Source organism: Pezoporus occidentalis, unplaced genomic scaffold (assembly GCF_034315485.1).
Source record: "Pezoporus occidentalis ecotype Australia unplaced genomic scaffold, CSIRO_AGI_Poc_V1 ctg8, whole genome shotgun sequence".
NCBI classification, from domain to species: Eukaryota; Metazoa; Chordata; class Aves; order Psittaciformes; family Psittacidae; genus Pezoporus; species Pezoporus occidentalis.
This window is the reverse complement of record NW_026916158.1, coordinates 2,627,241-2,632,237: the sequence shown is the minus strand read 5'-3', so window position 1 is coordinate 2,632,237 and position 4,997 is coordinate 2,627,241. Positions and strand designations below refer to the sequence as shown.

Sequence of the window (4,997 nt, the reverse complement as noted above, 5' to 3'; positions counted from 1 at the left end):
AGGATACAATCCCCTTACACTTAGCCTGACAAGGGCTGTGCTGTGATGAGGAGATTTAGATTTATAACACTAGAAAGATTTCTTTGAGCCATTTTTGTTCAGGTTCTCAGTTTCTAAGACATATTTATCATAGCAAAGTTCCCCTATTAAAACAAATAAAAACTGATTTGATTTTTATAGCATACACAACACCCATTTTCACCTTCTGTCCTTCAACATCAACTGCAGAAAAGCAGCAGGACTTGAAGTCATCCTGGGCCAGGCTGAAGGTCTGTGCAGCCTATGTCCTGACCATCTCTGACGGGAGCTGGCCCAGAGCAGTCAATCATGCAGTAAGGACCTGAAACCTAGGGTGAGCTCACACACCTTCCCATCAGGGTATCAAACACACATCCCCTTTTTACTGCCTACCACTGGGGACTGTAACACAGGCAGGATAGGGGGTGTTTGGCATCCACAGCTTCTCCAGGGGTTCATCAGAGACCTCAAACCAAGCTGCCCCTGTCCTGCCAGGAACAGCTCCTAACCCCTGCCATGCCTGGAGACAAGACACCATTTTAACAGTGTGAGCCAGGGCAGAACAAGAAGGGTTACTGCTGAAGTGACTTATGCAACCTTGTTCTCACAGCAGCTCCTGGGAAACCGCCCAGCAGACAGGCAGTCGGTGCTGTTACAACAAAGTGGAAGGCTGGGAAGCCTCTCTTCTGCTTTGTGCACTCCAGAGCAAAGCTGGGATGTGCTGGCTTTCAGAGAGCACAGGAGCCAGAACCTGTGTGCATCTTGTCTCCTTGGCACAGTGCCTTGGGGAAGGAGGCAAAGTGGGTTATGCTGTCTGCTCATTTGGCCCACCATCAATCATCCTCATTAGTAACTTTTTCATCTCCGTTATTTCAACTAAAAGGGCAAAGTCCACAAGCTTATTACAGTCTGAGAAGCTATGCTTCTGCAATGCCCTCAGCCGCCCTAGTGGCTCCCAGTTCACCCCACAGACCAGCAGCGTTGCTGCCGTCGAGGCTAGTGTGCCCTGCCCGCATGGCCCAGCACCAGCTGGAACAGAGCGGGAACTGAATGTGCTGATGGGCAAAAAACATCTTGTGCAAGGGCCAGAGAAGATCAACTTACCCACAAGACACTGAAAAGCAGTTTCTAGGGCAGGCAGAAAGCCTTGGGACCACAAGCAGCACAATCTGGTAACTGCAGAGTGATGAGGGACAGGCAGCTCTGCACAAGTGATGCCTGTTGTAGGCATTTGGCTAGGGGTACCCTTATGCTGGGCTGTTAGGCACAGCAGCATCTGAGTGCTCCTGCTTGTGAAAGATGTGAAGAAACCCAGGACTAGCTATGATGAAGCCCAGGCCTTCCTGAGCTCACCAAGAGAGGCAGTGGAGCATCCCCAGCATGGGCACCCAGCTTCCCCAGTTGGAGAGGCTGGGTTTGCTGGTGTGCAGCAGGCAGAGCTGCACAGCCAAGGAGCCCCCACACCACAGCCAGCCGTACACACAAATGCCCATGAAATAGCTTTACAAAACACAAGGTGAGAACATGCTTGAGGGTCATTTTGCTTTTTTGAAACTCCAGGCTTCAGAAGTTACCTGCTTTTCCTTTGTCCCCTGCTTTGCAAGACACACTGCTCAGGCTCCCTCCATCTCTCCAGCCTTTCCTCAGCAACAGCCAGGCCTGCAGACAGTGCTGCAAAGAAAGCAGGGAGGACAGCCACTTGCAGCTGACAGGAGCCGGGGTTTTTTATGCCCAGCCATGGTACCACCATGACAGAGCTCATCAGTGCTGCAGCCTGACAGAAATGGGCAGCTAGAGGCTTTCTTTTCTCCCAGCCCACGCCAGAAGAAGGCTTCCCCATGCTCTCCTTCCCACAGCTCAGCAGGGCGTGAACTCCAAAGCTACCACATGTAAGCAACAGCTAATGCTGAAGGAGAAACTACTGGATCCTTTCCACCATCCCTTACCCTCTGGGAGCCTTTCTTTTGCATCTGTAAGGTATTAGCATAAGAAATTACTAATTACTTTTGCAGCTCCACCCTAACAAAGCAAGCTCATCTGCCTCCTTAGGAGAGGTCATGCCCGGACAACCATCTGGCTGCTTGATTGCTTCAGACACCTCCTGGGGTTCTAAAGACAGTGTGGACTCTAGGGCATGAGGAGACAAGTGGTTGCTGAGTAGCTATGGGGTGAAGCAGCTTTCAGCCCCCTGCCCTGGGCTGAGCAAGCAGTACCATGCTTTTGGTAGCTGGGAAAACTGAGGAACTGTGCAAGGAAGAGGGGTGCTTGCGTGACAGCACATCCCACCTACTCACACACACGTGCAAAGGAATGCATCCATGTGCACATGCCTATGCACCACACTGGGGCTTTCTGCAGCTTTCCTGTGAGGCAGCACAGCATGCAGTGATGGGAACCTCCCCAAAGGGCTATGTCCTTGGAGAGGATGTTCATGGGGCCTCTGAAGGCTTCATCCAAGACATCTGGCCATACTACTCCAGCAGCTGGAGCAGCTGGACCCTCCTTCCCTCCTGTCCACACCTATGAAACCAGCAGAGATTAACGTCTTTCTTCTAACCCAAAACCTCAAGTCACCCTGTGGAGCAGAAGACCCCCAGCAAACATACTGAAACCACTAGGTCTGCCCAAACCTGACGTGGTGCCATCCCTGTCCCTGGACAGGCTGGTGAGCTAGGCTGAGCACAGCTCTTGGGAGGGGGAGCTAAGCAGACAGATGCAGCTCCAGCCCCTCAGGAAAAGCTTCCTCCAAAGCTGTACCCGCTCAGAGCACTCCCACCCTGGCTATTGTTTTGGGAATGGCTGGAAAATATCAGCAGGGCGCTGGGTGCGGGTGGGGGGTCAGGAAAAAGGAAAAACGGATGATTAGATTTTTTTTTTTTAAATCAGCCAATAAATTATATTAACTTTTCCATTGACCTTTTGTCAGGTCACATTATCAGACTGGTGAATGTGGTTCATGAAGATAGTATTATGCTTGGATTTCAAACTGTGAAGAAAATGCATCCAAGCAATATGCCAAAATGGAAACTTAGGCTCTGCCAGAGGGGTGTGCTGCTCATTGCCCTCATGAGGAAGGCCAGATCCAGCACCTACCACTATAATACATCTTACTGAAAAGGTCTGTTTCCCAGCGAGGCTGGGGATTTCATTAGCTCTGGCTTTGTCAGTGGTGCTGTTTACTGCTTTTTCCTTGAGACTGTGGTGGCACTGGAGCTGCCTCCAAAGAGACTGGCTTGCACAAGGTAGCCAAGATCTTCCTGCCTGTGCTTGGCCAGCAAGCCACAGTGAAGACAGCTGAGAACAGGCAGCTTCCCTTGGGCAGCGCATGAACACTGTCCTCGTATCACAGTGCAGGGCAATGTCCAAAGCATGGGAAGGAAGAGGGTGTGAGGGTGCAGGTACATGCAGTGGGTGCCAGCAAGGGTAAGGGGGACCACTGGCTATCAGGGCTACCCCAGCCTCAGGCTGAGCCTCCAGGTGCTGGCAGGGACTGCGGCAATGTGCTGCATTGTATTGGCTCCATATCACAAAGCCAGTGGCAACAGCTCCTTCCACAGCCATGGCACCTTCCAGGACCATGGAAGGACCCACACACCAGGGAGTGTGCCAGCCCACAGGAGACAGCGTGACCTTGCTGTCCCTGGGCTGTCCTGGTTCTCTAGGCTCAAAGACCTGCTCTGCCCCTTGGCACAGATAGAAGCACCCTCTCACCTCCTGCCTGCCAGCAAGGCCAAAATTAGCCTCCCCTGCCTGTGTGCCGGGTAGAAGAGCCACAATTGCATCTCAGAACAGCATTATTGTACTCCACAAGCCCTATCTTATCAGGGAAGGGAAAATGGGACTTTGACGAATTGCCTCTGTCACAGCTGCAGCCGGGGTAAGCACATGATTTTCGGTAATCGCCCACCCTGGCCACTATTGTTCCCGGTCCCGGTGCTGTGCTGGGCAGGATCCGGGCAGCCGCAACCCTCCCCGGGTCAAAAGAGCATAGGGGCCCCAGCCACGCTCCCTGTGGCTGTGCCCCTACATTGTGTTTGCAGGTGGGGATGCAGCTAAAGCTAGATTGATCCCTTTATCAGGAGCCTTCAAGGGCTGATAAGGTGACATCATCCACCAGGAGCAAGGACTTGAACTCTTTTGCAAGGGTAGATGGTTATCAGCAGGCTCTGGCAGGGTTCTTCAGCCCTGCAGCTGGAAGCAGAGTCAGCCTCGGAGCCTCTGACAGGATAGGAAGGGTTTGTTTTGCTTTGCACAATGGCTGCTCAGATCCTGTCCAACAGCAGTGCAGAGAGCACTTCAAAGCCACTCAGTTTCATGGTTTGATGGCACAGGAGACCCAGTGTGGCCAGTGGCCATCGTCCCCCTGGGATGTGTAGGCAGTTGAAACAGGAGATGCATTGTTCCCAGTCCTGAGGCAAAGAGCATCACTGCCTGAAGAGCTTATGTCATCTCACTGGGAAGCCCAAAAGCAGCCCATGAGCCCCTCTCTGCCTGCAGAGCAGGGGAGGAGAGCTGATCACTCCTGCCATCTCTCCATTCTTCACTGCTGCAAGGCCGCCTGGGGACCCTCAGGGCTGGGAGGGCCAAAAGAACCTCCTGAGGGACTCCAGGTACCCCACAAACCACACCCTGTGGCACAGCAGGGAGCAGTGGGTGCTTGGCTCACCTTTGCTGCAAGCCATAGGGCAGGAGAAGATCCAAAAAACAACTGTAATGGCATCAGAACAGCCAGAACAAGCCCACAGTGATGTCAAGTGGAGGAAGCCTGCCCGGCCCGCTCGGTTCACCAAGTAACAGCAAAGGGACCATGCTGGGTGCATGCAGCCAGCCTCATCGTGTGACTGCTTGTACAATGTGTGGCTGCAGCAGGACTGGCTGGGCAGCAGTGCTGGGAACGCTCCAGTGTGCTCTGCACTGGGAAGAGCTCTTCATGCCCCCACATGGCTGTGGTTGCTGTGGGATGATCTCCATCAGAGGTA

The 4,997-nt window shown here is 53.0% G+C and overlaps 1 long non-coding RNA gene across 1 annotated transcript; it reads left to right on the top strand.

The window, feature by feature from the left end:
- Positions 1 to 693: 693 nt before the first annotated feature.
- On the top strand, positions 694 to 2,933 carry LOC134155700 (uncharacterized). Its single transcript, XR_009961683.1, has 2 exons — positions 694 to 1,534; positions 1,875 to 2,933. It is a non-coding gene; the product is annotated as an uncharacterized LOC134155700 (long non-coding RNA).
- The last annotated feature ends 2,064 nt before the right edge of the window (positions 2,934 to 4,997 follow it).